General features: G+C 36.5%; 1 pseudogene; it reads right to left on the reverse strand.

The window, feature by feature from the left end:
- Nucleotides 1-346: 346 nt before the first annotated feature.
- Nucleotides 347-10,102, reverse strand: LOC125916891 (ankyrin repeat domain-containing protein 26-like; annotated as a pseudogene).
- Nucleotides 10,103-16,148: the final 6,046 nt, after the last annotated feature.

Raw genomic sequence — 16,148 nt, forward strand, 5'->3', positions numbered from 1 at the left:
GTTTACAATTAAAATTATAGATAGGTTTTATGGTAGTATAAAAAAAATTGTAATATGTACAAACATTGGCAATAGCCATAGCAGGAATATATCAACATAATGTCTAAATCTTTAGGCCCACATATAGTCATAAAAATTGGGAAATACAAAAAGCCATCCATGAACACTACTGAAGTATTAATGACAACTTGGTTGTTTGGGTGCTGTTTAAACCGCTGGTAGTGGAGCAGTCTGATGTATGTAAAACCCTCTAGTGGTAGTTTCCACGTACAAAATGTGCTTAAAAGTTAATGAGATGCCAAGAAACATAGTTTAAAATATTATAAAGATTTTCATTACACACATATGATACAAAAACTTTTTCCTTTAATCAAGATTTTGCCGTATAGTGTGTTCAATTGGGAAGCAATGAAAATGTTTTGTAAGCATCCAGTAAATTTTTTCTATTTATTTTTCAAATTGTATAATTTTTGTTCAAAATCTGTACATATTCTCGTGACGCTTTCCATACTGGATCTTGATTTAGAATTGAATCATCAGTAGATACTAAAGGATTTCTACAGGATCCTCATTCAAATTTGGTAGCAGCTGAAAAGGAAAAGAAAGAATTATCTTCTTTCTCCAAAATACTTTTCACTACAAGTGATTAAAAAAAAAGAAAAGAAAAGGAAAGGAAAGGAAAGGAAAGGAAATAGAAAAAAAAAGTTGGGGCCTTTATGAGTGTTAAGAAAAATGAAAAATATCTACGTACAACTGCAATATGAAACCCAAGATTAGTATTAAATATATTTTGCTCAGGGTTGCACACTGAATTAATTGCTATTGTGGATAAATGTCAGAGTTTCTGTTTTTTTCATTACAAGATGAAAGTACAAGATGAGGACACAGTCCACCCTGAACAATCATAAACTATAAACCGAAAAATCAAACAGGCATTTCCAAACAGAGCCAAGTATACAGATGTAAGTGACAGGTATGAAACACAGCACTACTGGAACATACGGAAGGGACATCCCAGTTTTGTGTCAATATTGTCTGCTCTTTGGTGAAGGTGATATGTCAGCTGATACCTGAAGGATAAGGAAAAAGTATGCTAGGTAGAGGGAAGAAGCACATACAAAGAGCTAGAAGTGAGGAAGAACACTTGTGCAATTAATTATGAGTAGTTTAGTTTGACAAGGTGCTAGAGCAAAGCAGCAGAGTAGGGCAAATAGTGAGAGACAAGGCTGAATAATCTGGCAAGAAGCAAACTGATTTGGGTGTTTTCGTTCCATGCTAAGGAACTTGAAGTTTTACCCAAGGGCAAAAGCAATGACAAAGTCAATGAGTGAAGATTGAAACCCGTTACCTGTCAAGTGACAGCTATATGACCTCTAATTACTTAACCAAGCATTACTAAGACGACTTTGGCTTTTTGGGTCTTCTATCACTAGCAGAAACAACAATTTGATAAAGCACACCTTTTCTGAGACTTGTGCAGGTTGACAGTTCCACAGGGATGGCACCAGTGAAGGAAGATTGTCGCCAGAAATAATAACAGATATATAGACTTAGGGAGATTGAAAAAAACTTCTTTAACGTTTATTTATTTTTGAGAGAGAGACAAACCACAAGCGGGCAGGGGCACAGAGAGAGGGAGACACAGAATCTGAAGCAGGCTCCAGGCTCCGAGCTTTCAGCACAGAGCCCTCTGTGGGGCCTGAACCCACCTGAGCTGAAATCAGTCGCCCAACCGACTGAGCCACCTGGGTGCCCCTAGACTTGTGGGAGATTTTAAAAGAGCTATGACACATGAGGACTAAATGAGGAAGAAGTGTGTTCTTCATTATGCTCATGCTTTTACATTTTTTATTAGCTATGTACAAAAAAATGTGAATGTAGCATCTATTATCCAAACAATGGAAAGGGATGCCATTTACTATTTATAGTTTCTTTCAGAAATCAATGATATCTAACTTCATACATTTTGGCAACATACCTTCTTCTAGTGCTCTGGTTATTCTTTTCTCCAACTCCTGCTGCGTCTGAAATAAGCCAAATATTATTTAGAATGTGTAAGGTAAACAAAAGTCATTGTAGGAATTATATATAGCTTACGACATGTGGTCTTGAAATAATACTTGTAGAGATTAAACCAAAGTTAGGGATTGCTTAAATAGGAAGACAATCACATGAATAAAATAAATTCCTATTTTATTTTAGTTTTAGATAATGGAGAACAGATACATACATACATACATACATACACACACATACATATATGTATATATATGTATATATATATACGTGTGTGTGTAATATATAATACATATATATTACATATAATATGTGTATAATATATATATATATAATGCTATTTAAGCGAATCTGATAAAAGCACAATTAATATTGATCTATTGAATATGTACAATCTCTGAAAGGTGATGTTTGATCTTACTGGTACAAAAAAGTTTAAACAAGATTCATATTGTATACTGAATTATTACTTGGAAATGATTAGAAAAACTGCCATTTGTGAAAGTTTAATCAGGTTTTTACCTTAATGAATTGTTCCTTAAAATGGGCTTTCCATTTTTTCACTCTTAGAAAAACAAAATTTGAAGGAATGCTTTTTGCTATTAGTTTTTCAGGACTGACTCTTAAATATATATAAAATGAAGAAAGTGGGACTGTCATACTGTCATGTGGAAATTCTATTGGCAAAAATTTGAGTAAAAATATTTTGCTATCTGTATTATGACTAAAACACTTATTTCTTTTCATATGCACACAAAGATTTCAGAAAATCTCTTTGAAGAAAGGAAAAATAGAGGGTTACAACAGTTTTCAAACTTAGCTTCTGATTTATAACTTTCTCAATTACAGATAAGGAAAACAGTATAAAATTTTCAATTGTAACTTTGTTTCCTTTCTCCAAATTAGGACCAAGTTTTGAAACACTTGACTACAGGTGACCCTTGAATAACACAGGGGTTGGGGTACATTCACAAACCTGTATACAATTTTTCATCCCCCCAAAACTTAATTACTAATAGCCTACTGTTGACCGGAAGCCTTACCGGTAACATAAACAGTCGATTCATACGTGTTTTGTCCAGTAGAATAAGCTAGGGCAAAAAAATGACATTGAGAAAAACGGAAGGAAGAGGAAATACACTTACAATACTGTACACTATCCAAAAATAATCCATGTGTAAGTAAAGTAGACCCGCACAGGTCAAAACCATGTTGGTCAAGGGTCAAGTGTATATTACAACTGTTCCTGTCTAGAATGTTCTTATTTAGATCTTCCTTAGACAAGTTAGCCTCTCCCTGAATGCCCCAATCGGGCTCCAAAATAGTGTACTGAACATAGTCAACACTGTGGTGATAAGGATTCCAATGTCTTTACAAATTTGGGTGTGAGGACAAATGTTTTAGCTGACATGTTTCCCAGTATTTTCAGAGACTGTTTTCCCTAATACCTTTTTTTAATTGAAGTATAGTTGACATACAATGTTACACTAGTTTTTCAGTGTACAAATTCAGATTGGACAATTGTATACACTATGCTATGCTTGCTACCGTACGTGTAGTTACCCTCTGTCACCATGCAACATTAATACAATATTTTTGATGATATTCCATATGCTGTATTCTTCATTCCTGTGACTTATTTACTTTATAACTGCACCTCCCCTCTAGCAACCACCAATTTGTCCTCTGTAGTTATGATTCTGTTTGTTCACTTGTTTTGTTTTTTTATATTCCACATGTAAGTGAAATCAGATAGTGTTTATTTGTCTTTCTCCGATTTATTTCACCTAGCATAATACCCTCTAGGTCTATCAATGTTGTCACAAATGGCAAGATCTCATTCTTTGTGATAGCTGAGCTATATTTCATTGTATACATATTACACATTGTCTTTATCCATTCATCTCTCCATGGACACTTAGGTTGCTTCCCTATTTTGGTTATCACAAACAATGTTTCCATAAACATAGGGATGCATACAACTTTTCAAATTACTGTTTTCATTTTCTTTGGGTAAATACGCAGTAGTGGGATTCATGAATATCTATTTTTAAGTTTTTGAGGAAACATAACACTTTTTTGACAATAGCATTATATTCGGGCCTTATAAAATGAATGGGACAACATTACTATACCAGACTTAAAAATTAATAACTTAATACCAGATGATGGGGGAAGGCTTTATTCAAACAATTTTGTGTTACCATTAATAAATACGATATAAAATATAAACCACGTTTTTTATATGACATGACTTAAGGAGCTACCAAGGTAATGTTGCATCTTTTCCCCAAAAGCTCTTTTCCTAAATATTTACCTCTGTGACCTTTATGTTTATTTCTAGGTAAAAACTGTGTTTCGATGGCGAAAATAGCTTTCAAGTCCATGAATAAGAACACGTGTACTTTTATGTATACCTTTCCATTGATCAGAAATATAAGAGGGTGAGAAAATTATACACAGAAAAACTATATATCAGCAAATTTTAATTCAAAGAACATTTTTAAAGGATTTTTAATTAGAAGGATTTTCTCATCAACTGTTAATAATTCAAATATGGCCCATAGAAATCTAAGGTTCGGTTGGGGACACTGCAGGATTGAGGGACAAGGAAGTCACAGCCGTAGTCTCCATCTCTCCTTTAGTTAGACAGCTCTACTTCTCTCTGTTTTACACAATACAGTTTAATGCAAAAAACAAAATACATTCTATTCTTTGAAAAAAAATTATTTTGAAGGTATAAAAGTCACTAATTTAGTCAAAGTCCCGGATTTTGCGTAATAGACAAAAAGGGCTCAGAGAGAGTGTACTTTGCCTGAGGTCATGAATCCAACTAGATGCAGACCAGGAATACACTTGTGGTCTTACCACGCCTAGAGTTCTATGCCCGTTACTTCCTCATAGGAAAAATACGTGTATTTTAAGTATAACTCAGAGAAAATGAATACATAAAACTTTGTCATGTGGCTCAATAATGTTTAGGTATGAGGCCCACAATAGTAGCTCTAAAACTAAATTACAAATTTTAAAGTCATCAATAAAAATAAAGGAACAGAAATTATGTTAACTCCTTTTAGTAGCAGTCAATTTTTAAGCACAACTTTTTTAAACCACAGGACAGAGAACTCGAAAGAGAAAATCTTTAGGTGAAGCAAGCAAGCTGAAACTGAGGAAATTCTTCCTGAAAGAATTATTTATTTCTTCCAAAGAAAATTTGGTTTATCAAAATCAATCAACAAATGAGTGAACCCATGGTGTGGTTATTTATAGCAAAATTTCAAACCCAACACAGATTTCTCTTTCCCATCTAGCATGCTTTTGCCTAACCTCTCATCATTCGTTGGTATGTACAAAAGACACAATTCACTTTATTTATAATTTAAATCCAGTCGGAAATTATAGGTGAACCTTCACGACTCACATGTGGACTTATCTCTACCCCTCCCTCCCGACGGGAAGGGAGAATTACCCAACGGGTGAATTTGGGAGAAGGAGCTAAGCAGTGCTTACGTGTTTCTGAATCTCCTCTTTGAAAAAGATGTGCCTGCCCACAGTAACATGAATTTGGGTCTGCTCTCAGCTCTGTGGTAAGCACCCGGCCCCCGGGGTGGGGGTCAAGCATTTGTTTCCTCAATTTACAACTGTGTGGGGAAGTGCCCAATTTAGGAGGAAGCCCAAAGTGGCTAACATAACCTAAATCATATCCTCCCATTTGTTAGTGTGTATTAGTAATAAAGCTACTAAGTTTCTCTCCATCTCCCTGTCTCCTGTGTTCTGAATTTAGAAGGAGAAGAGCAGGGTTACTTGCCGCCTACCCAGTGTCACCTGTCACAGCTCCACCGAGAAAAATGACTAGACAGCACTTACAGAAACATTCTCTTCTTCCTTGACTTCATAACTAACGTACATTGTTCAAAGGCCACGCCAACTCGAAAGAGAGAAAAAGTTGAAAGGAACCATTTTAGGAACAAACATAGAAAGTCAGACAAACTGAGGACACAGAGGAGTACATTTGAAATGAAAGAACATGACAAAAGAAGAAAAAAAACTAAGTGAAACAGAGATAAGTAATGTACCTCATAAAGAGTTCAAGGTAACGGTCATAAAGATGCTCCGTGAACTTGGGAGAATGAATGGATCCAGTGATAACATCAACAAAGAGATAGAAAATATAAAAAAGAACCAATCAGAGCTGAAGGATACAATAACAGAAATGACGAATACACTAGAGGGAATCAACAGCAGATAAGAAGATGCAGAAGAACAGATCAACAATTTGCAAGACAGTGTAGTAGAAATCATCCAAGCCAAAAAAAAAAAAAAAAAAAAGAGAATTTTAAAAATGAGGCTAGGTTAAGGGACCTGTGGGACAACATCCAGTGTAATAATACTTGCATTCAAGGGGTTCCAGAAAAAGAAAAGAGAAACGGGCAAAGAACTCATTTGAAGAAATAAAAGCTTCATTTTAAAAATTCAAATATTTGTTTGATTTAGCTATTTATAAAATGCTCTACAATCACTCAGCAAGATATTTTATGAAAGTTGAAACAAAGGTGGTATAAGTCAAAAAAAAGGGAAAAAGAAAAAAGAGTGCCATAAGTAAGAAAGCAATTAAAGATGTATTCTCGTGTAAGAAAACAGCAAATCTTTTAACTTAAAAGAGAAATTAACCTTTTTAGTGTTACAAGTTGATTTCATTCATAAAAAGGACTTACCATGGATTCTTTTTTTTTTTTTTTTTTTAAGTAGCCTCCATGCTTAGTGTAGAGCCCAGTGCAGGACTTGAACTCATGACCCTGAGATCAAAACCTGAGCTGAGATCAAGAGTTAGACGCTGAACTGACTGAGCCACCCAGGCACCCCCATGGATTCTTCTAAATAGTAAACATTCATATGTCGTTAAGTGTTTGGAGGACGATCATTCACTGACACACAGGGGTGCAAAAACTGGATTATAGCAAAACTTTCAAATGTTTATGAACCACTGCCAACTGAAAATAAGTCCAAGCATCTGAGTGTACCTGCGGTTAGCAGGCAATAACATTTACTTTCTAAAATCAAATTTAAATGAAAGCTTTTCAAGAAATTTAACATGGGTCAGTCTAGTTATATTTACTGAATACAGTTAATGCTAGGTGTCTCTTGTGGTGCACCTGGGTGGCTCAGTTGTTTTTAGTGTCCAAATCTTGATTTTGACTCAGGTCATGATCTCATGGTTTTGAGACTGAGCCCCACATTCGGCTCTGTGCTGAGCATGAAACCTGCTTGGGATTCTCTTTCTCCCTCTCCTTTTGCCCCTCCCCTGCATGCACTCACTCATTCTCTCGCTAAAATAAAATAAAAATTAGTATCTCTTGGAAATGAGAGATCAAGGGACTAAAATATATATATAAAATTTACCTCAGTTCTTTCTTAGCACATATAATTATGACTTTTACTTCATATGTATTAGTTACTTAAACAACTCAGAATTTCACCAAATTAAAAGCAACTATTATATCAGATATCTGAAACCCAAACTAAAACAGATAATATAACTCACCTTCCACAAGGAAGTCTTCCAGTAGTCATATGACGGCCGTGGGTTTAAGGTAGGAATCACTAAGTTCCCTCTTGGAGTAAGGTTTCCATTGAGCACTAAATTATTTTCAAAATGTCCACAATAAGGTGGTTCCAGGCCTGGGCTCACACTAAGGGTCCTGAGTAAAGTTTGGTGCTGCTGTCTCTCCTCAAGAAGTTTTGTATTGCTCTCTGGCAGTCTCTCCTTAGCCCTGTGAAGATTAAAAAACACAAATACATTTTCTTTTTACCTAAATCATTCCTAAATGACTTACGTTTTTTAAGTTTCCATAATAGTAAATAGCATTTGCCATTGAACAGTGTTTTAACACTGAACATGTGACAGAGCACACCTACTATCTAAAATTATACTTTTAAAATTGTTCTAAAGAAATGCTTATGATTCCAGGGGGATTCCTAACTAACAATTCAGACCAGGAAAGGGAGAGAAGTGGCTATCAGTGATGTACATGGCTTAACAAATAATACTTGCTGTCTTCTGGAGTGGCTGTACTGACAGGATGCTTCAGGATGCCATTATATATACATACTTATATTTAGTAAACCTGTTTACAGATATAAAACTAAAACATTCCTCAAAGACATTTTCAAGCGTTTGCTTTCACCACTCTTGTACATTTCACTTATTATCTCAAAGAAACTGAGCATCTGACACTGAGGAATCATTGAGACCAACAATCTCTAGGGGAGATAGTAGATGGCAGAGGTGTGATCAGAAAGAACTAAAACAGCTACAGAGGCAATTAGCTTATAACAGTTACCAAGGCACTGGAGGCAGAATCTGCCCTTTCTGTCTTCCATCTTCCACATGCCTCCCTCCCACCATGGTGCTCTTTTTAGCCACTTTGGGAATTATGCTACCCTTCAGCCCTGTGCGAGTCTTTTTGTATTTCACCTGGATGCCTTTATGTAAAGTAGAAAAAGCATAAAGGATAGTTTGTCTCAAGGCCCACTCTAGTAATCATACCAAAGATCACAATCGAGAGAATAAATGTACCAAGCTGCCAGGATGAGTAGTAGTAGTACTTGACCTTTTAGGTTAAAGATGTAATCTTCCAAAAAGAAACTCATCGACATTTCTATTTAGGGTAATTCTGACAAGCAATTTTATAATAATATGCTTCTAAATGAGAAAGCTTCAAACAATGCACTTAAAGACTAGCAGATCCGATCAATGGAAAATATACAGGGCGGGGGGTGCGGGGGGGTGGGGGAAGAGGTCCTGTAAAAGCGAAAAAAAGAGGAGGGATGCAAACGGTCCTGGACTAACATTTCAAAGGTAAGTTCACTTAGAAACATCATTTTCCAAAATGACACCATCTAGTTGGCTTGCACTTCCTACTCATCTCATGATCTTGGCTCCACAGACATTATGCTGTGGAGGCAAATTAATAAGCTAAATTTCTTGTCTATGATTCTCTTTTGACTTACCTGTTCAGCTTATTTCTCAAGGACTTTCTAACTTTTAATTCTTCTAGGTAGAGTTGCCTGTAGGTTTCCAACTCTGTTTTAGTAGAATCTTCTTGAGAAGTCTTCATTGTAGAGACCTGAGATTCCAGATCTCTAATTCTAAGTTCCATTTAACTTCTCGCTGAAGCATGAGCATTTTCTCTTAACTGGTCCAAGTGTTCTCAAGCTGCTGCTTGTGCCTAAAGCAAATTAACAGGATAGTTTTAAAATAGCTATAATCTGAATAATTAATTATACCTGTTTCCTTTAGTTCGGAGTCAATGATTCAGAGAGCAATTTTAAATGAAAAAAAACTCAAGTGTAAAATATTTATCATCAATGTCAACTGAATTAAATATGATTTATAAAATTAAAGTTCAATCATTCTTGTATTAGTATTCACGCAATCTGATAATTCAAATAATAGAATCAATGACAAAAATTTAGAAGTCAACAATAAACTTAATAATCCAAGTACAGTGCAATTTTTAAATCATAATTTTTCTTTTCCTCTTAATAGTGAGACTAGTTGTTTAAACCATCATTTTTTCTTATCCTCTAGATTTAGTAGGAATAACGATGAAAACTGAAATGTTTAAAGGGAGGAACAAATGCCTCCAGGAATCTACAAATTACCATAAAGCAAGTAGAGGAAACCCCTACAATACATCTATCCAAAATGTAATTTGCAGTGAAATGAATTACAGCACATTACAGATCAATCAATTAACCTGTAAAAACAGGTTGACTTCGTGTCATTTTTCTACTATGTCCAGTCGTGCTCTTTCTTCAATCTCCCGTTTATACTCTTCCACTTGACCGCGTTCTACCATATTCATTTCCATAAATTGTTTCAATTTTACTACTTCTTGCTGTAACTTCTTGTTATTGCTCTCTAGTTTTTCACGTTCTTCTTCGAAAGCTTTCATTGATAATAACTCTTGTTGAAGAACTTGATTTTTTTGCATCCAGGTGTAGACATTTTGAAGATGTAGTTTCCAGTTCTGTTGTAAAGACATCAGCCTGCATGAATAAAACACTATAGTTTGGAAGTGGAGTGAAAAGAGTCTAACTCAAAACTACTATCAAAATGTGTTTTTCAGATTTTAAGTAATCTCTACGCCCAGTGTGAGGCTTGAACTCACAATCTCAAGATCAAGAGTAACTGAGCCAGCCAGGCACTCAAATTTTTAAATAAACTCATTTGCAATAAAATGTTACCTGTCTTAGTATGTGGAACCGTAAACAACTCAGAAAATCAAGAGACACGTTAAAGACATCAGGTGTTACTGAAATAGATCTTTGCTATCATTGTCGTTACTACACAACATTTGCACTTGATTCTATACTTTTATTTTTCTATGATTTTTTTCATATCTTTCTTTCATACAATAAGTCCCTTCTTAGGAGAAAGGCTCTTAGCCCTTCCCCCATCTTAACACTCCATAACTTTTAAAGAAGTTTTAGCAATATCATATTGACTTATGTATGCCCAAGTCAAAAAATACGTCTCAAGATAAGACTCTGAAAATAAGACTCTAATTCATGAATCTAGAAGTAATGATTCTAATGCCACGGCCTGTTTCTGAACAGCAAAGGTTTTATGCTAATTTGAACTGCATTCCCAGGAGAAATGATTCTCTGGGATGTGTTAAGAAATCACATCTCCCAGTATAAAACTTTAATTGAATGATCCACGTATTTTTTTGAGGCAAAAACAAAAATTTAATTCAATACTGTTATCTTGTAATCCTTTGTTACTTTCTAGAAAATAAGAGATCATACTAAACAAAAACAACAACAACAACAACAAAACTGGCTGGAGTTTCAGTGATGCTGAGTTGGGAAGGACTTCCATCCATTCTATATGATTGGTAAGACAAGGTGAGTGGATGTGGTGGTTTTATAAATTCGTTGATACTTCTGTGAAAATAACTCCCCTTAAATATATGCTGGCTTCAGTAACTGGTTTCTAGTGAACAGAATATGCAGAACTGCTGTGATATTTAAGGCCAGCCTAGAAAATGTGATACAGCTTCCATCTTTCTTTCTCTAGGGAAGCTCACCCTTAGAACCCAGCCACCACGTTGTGAGGAATCCCAGGCTACCTAGTGAGTCTTCATGTAGATACTCCAGCTGAGAGTAGCCAACGTCCTAGCCAAGGCCAGCCTCAACAGCCAAACACGTGTGTGAACAAGCCTTTAGATGATTCTAGTCTCCAGCTTCCAGTTATGCCAGCTGATGCCAAATGAAGAAGAAATGAGTTGCCCTACTCTGCTCTCCCTAAACTAAAGATTGGTGAATTATGCAGCAGTAAATTGCTACCACAGATACTGATACTAAAAATGGTGTGCTGCTATTCAAAAAAACCTAAAACTAAACTTCCTTTGAACCAGGAGGTAGGCTGAACCTGGAAAGATGTAGAAAAGCATAAGAATGAGACCGAAAAAGGGCCTCCACAAGACTCTTAGTGGAAACCTGATGGCCTGTGAAGAGGCTGACAGCAAGGGTTTCTAAGCAAGTGAAGAAAATGACACTGGAGGAAAGGGAAGTCATGCTACAAAATACCTGAAAGTAAAACGGATAGGAAAGAGAAACTAAAGAAAGACTATGCAACTGAAAGGAACCAGGACTTACTGGGTTCAAGCATCTGTTTCTCGTTTACAGCCTCTCTACATGTTGAACTGTCAAATAATGCTAAAATAAAGAAATGGCTTTTGGGTTAAGAGAAAATCCAGGGTGCTACCAGGAAAACAGAAAGATTTAAGGTATGCCTCCAATTTCTTTAAGGATCTTGAGTATAAGATTTTTTTTAAAGTGGGTTCCACACCCAACATGGGGCTTAAACTCAGCACCCAGAGATCAAGTGTCACATGCTCTACCAACTGAGCCAGCCAGGAGCCCCAAGAGTAGACGAATTTTAAAGGCGTTGTCATATAAGAGCTTCACAGGAAACCTGAAGCGAAAAGCTTATCTCAAAAGGACTTGGGAGGGTCGCTTTGCTAAAACACGGCATGAAATCCAGTAATATTTACAGAAAACTAAAAAAAGTTAGAGATTTATAATAGCAAAACATACTATTTGCTACCTTGGACTAAAAGAGACCAAATAGTGCAAAATGAAAAGAGGCTTTGGGTCTTAGAAATCCCACAGGGAGGAGGCAGGATGAAAAAACAGCTGCAAATACAGGTCATTCCTTATGAAAAGGAAGGAACCAAGAGCTCAAAGAGTAAAGAAAGGGAAGAGACATGGAGAAAGTATTCCCGTGGTTAGGACTAAGTCCTAACTTAAGAACTGACAGCGTACATCAGGCTATATTTCAAAACTCTTATGGACTAGGGTGCTTCCCATCTTCTTTTTCTGAATGGGACAGTCTTCAGCAGTTGACTAAGAATGTTGCATTTGTGAGTGATAAATAACTGTCTCTTTCGTTCTCAAGTCCTCATATTGAGAACCCTTGCACTCAAGGGGCTATACTTCAGATACCATAACCCAGGCAGCTTATCCCCACTGCACCTATGATAGTAAGATCTTGGACTCAAGCCCTGAACCTAATGCCATGATAACTGAGACTCGCAGGAGGTATTGGAGGGGGAGGGGAGTGAATGTATTTTTCAGGTGGGAGGAATACAAACATTTGTGGCCAGTGGGTAAATTTTATTGCTTTTTAAAGGTGTCCATAGGTTTTAAATATTAATTCCATTTTAAAAAAAGGCCATGGAACAACTTAGTGACTTGCTCCTAATGAACAGAGTATGTGACTATGATCCTGTGTGTATTCCAAGCCTAGGTGACAAAAGGCGATACAGCTTCTGCCTTGCTCTGTATCTCAGGCTGCTTACTTGGAATCTAGCTCCCCATCCAGTGAGGAAGCCTAGGCCACAAAGAGGGTCTAGGTGTGTCAGTTTAAGTGTTTCTGCTGCCTCCTGAACTGAAGTCCCAGGCAACAGCCAGCATCAACCACCAGACGATAGTGAACAAATCTTCAAATGGATCCAGCCCCAAACCTTTCAGTTGCCCCACCTGAAGCTGAGCGGGGCAGAGACTAGCTGTCCTGGCCACACTTTTCCTAACAGATTTGTGAACAAAAGAAATCTAACCTTTGGGGAGTTTGTTAAGAAAAAAACAAAGATGATAAATTGCAAAGTGGATGGAAAAAAAAAGAGATGACACCTAAACTTGTATAGGAGAAATTGGTCTCCATTAAAGTAGGATGTAATAAATGTTAAGATTAATTTATTAACAACCAATGGTGCTAATGAGAAGAAGCAGATAACTAGAAGCAAGATCTAAGAAGTTTTTCTCTCAGTTTTTCCCCAGTTCGGATCATATTAGCTGCTCATTTTCCATATGTGGCCTTTATTATATTGAGGTATAGTTCCTCTAAGCCTACTTTGTTGAGGTTTGTATCATGAATGGATGTTATAGTTTGTCAAATTCTTTTTCTGCATCTATTGCAATGATATGATTTTATGCTTTGAAAATTATGTGATATGAGGTATCACATTCATTGACTTGCAAATATTGAACCACCCCTGCAAACCAGGGATAAATCCCATTTGGTTATAGTGAATGATTTTTTTTAATGTTTATTTATTTTTGAGAAAGAGCACAAGAGGGGAGGGACAGAGAGGGAAACACAGAATCTGAAATAGGCTCCAGGGTCCAAGCTGTCAACAGAGCCTGACACTGGGATCAAACCGACGGACCATGAGATCGTAACCTGAGCTGAAGTTGGATGCTTACCTGACTAAGCCACCCAGCTGCCCCTGCCCCCGGTGAATGATTTTTTAATGTATTGTTGGATTCAGTTTGCTTATTTTGTTGAAGATTTTTGCATGTTCATCAGAGATGCTGGCCTGTAATTCTCTTTGTGGTGTCTTTATCTGGTTTTGGTATCAGGGTAAAGCTGGCATAGAATGAATTGGGAAGTTTCCCTTCCTTTTATGTTTTTCTGGAACAAGTTGAAAAGGACAGGTCAAACTTTCTTTTTCCTTTTTTTTTTTTTTTTTTTTGGATTAGCTCTTCTTTACATGTTAAAATTTACGTCTGAAGTCATCTGGTCCTAGACTTGTGTTTGTTGAGAGTTTTTTGATTCCTGATTCAGTTTCCTTGCTGGTTATTGGTTTTTTTCAAATTTTCTATTTCTTCTTGTTTTAGTTTGGTAAGTTATATATTTCTAAGAACTTATTCATTTCTTCTAAGTTGTCCAACTTGCTGGCTTACATTTTTTCACAATATTCTCTCATAAATGTTTGTATTTCTGTGGTGTGGTTCTTATTTCTACTCTCACATTTGTGGTTTTATTTATTTTGGTATTTTCTATTTTCTTGATTACTCTGGCTAACACCTTATCAGTTTTATTAATTTTTACAAAGAACCAGCTCTAGGTTTCATTTATCTGTTCTAGTATTATGTGTTGTTTTTCTATCATTTCTTTTCTTCTTTAATCTCTTTTTTAAATTTTATTTTGAGAGAGACCACACATGAGTGGGGAATGGGCAGAAATATAGAGGGAGAGAGAGGGAGAGAGAGAATCCCAGACAAGGTTCCTTGCTGCCATCAGAGAGTCTAACACGGGGCTCCATCTCACAAGTGTGAGATCATGACCTGCGCCAAAATCGAGAGTCAGACACAACCATTTAAGCCACCCAAGGGCCCCCTGTTCTGATCATTATTACTTGCTTTTTTCTGCTGGCTTCAGGCTTCATTTTTTCTTTTCTAGCTCCTTTAGGTGTAAGGTTAGGTTGTTTGAAATTTTTCTTGCTTCTTGAAGTAGGCTCATATTGCTATGTACTTCCCTCTTAGGACCACTTTTGCAGCATCTCAAAGGGTTCAGACCATTGTTTTTTCATTTCCATTTGCATACACGTTTTTAAGCTTCTTCTTGTATCTCTTGCTTAACCCATTCCAGTGTAGTAGCACGTTATTCAACCTGAATGTATTGTTTTTAATATTTAAGGCCTGTTTTTTGTTTGTGATCCATTCTTGACAATATTCCATGTACACTTGAAGGCAACATGTATTCTGTTTTAAGATGGAACATTCTGAAAAAATCTCTTAAGTCCAATCTGGTCTGCTCTGTCATTCAAAGCCATTGTTTCTTTTTCTTTCTTACTTTATTTTTTAATATATGAAATTTATTGCCAAATTGGTTTCCATACGACACCCAGTGCTCATCCCAACAGGTGCCCTCCTCAATACCCACCACCCACCCTCCACTCCCTCCCACCCCCCATCAACCCTCAGTTTGTTAGTTTTTAAGAGTGTATTATGCTTTGGCTCTCTCCCACTCTAACCTCTTTTTTTTTTCATTCCCCTCCCACATGGATTCCTGTTAAGTTTCTCAGGATCCACATAAGAGTGAACACATATATCTCTTTTTCTCTGTATGGCTCAAAGCCACTGTTTCTTTTGTGATTTTCTGTTAAGATGTATTTGTTGGTGATTTTTTTGTTAAGGTATTGATGTAAATGGGGTGTTAAAGTACCCTATTACTGTCTTATTATCAATTAGTTCCTTTATGTTGGTTATTGTTTTATGTACTTGAGTGCTCTCATGGTGGGTGCATAAATATTTACAATTGTTAGATCTTCCTATTGGATTGTACCCTTTATTATGATATAGTAGCATTTTTTGGCTCTTGCTACAGTCTTTGTTTTTGGTTGTTTATTTATTTTGAGAGAGACAGAGTTGGGGAGGGACATAGAAAGGGGGAGAGAAAATTTCAAGCAGCCTCCATGCTGTCAGCCTGGAGCCCAACATGGGGCTCAAAGCCACCAGTCATAAGATCATGACCTGAGCCAAGACCTAGTTGGTCGCTCAAATGACTGAGGCACCCAGGTGCCCCACATTCTTTGTTTTAAAGACTCTTTTGTCTAACAAAAGTATCGCTATTTTTTCTTTTAACGTGACAAATTTTTCTCCATCCCCTCGCTTTCATTTTTTTTAATAGAATTTATTGTCAACTTGGCTAACATACAGTGTTTATAGTGTGCTCTTGGTTTTGGGAGTAGATTCCCGTGGTTCATCACTTATAGACAACACCCAGGGCTCATCCCAACAAGAGTCCTCCTCAATGCCCACCACCCACTTTCCCTTCT

Source organism: Panthera uncia, unplaced genomic scaffold (genome assembly GCF_023721935.1).
Source record: "Panthera uncia isolate 11264 unplaced genomic scaffold, Puncia_PCG_1.0 HiC_scaffold_1299, whole genome shotgun sequence".
Lineage (NCBI taxonomy): Eukaryota > Metazoa > Chordata > Mammalia > Carnivora > Felidae > Panthera > Panthera uncia.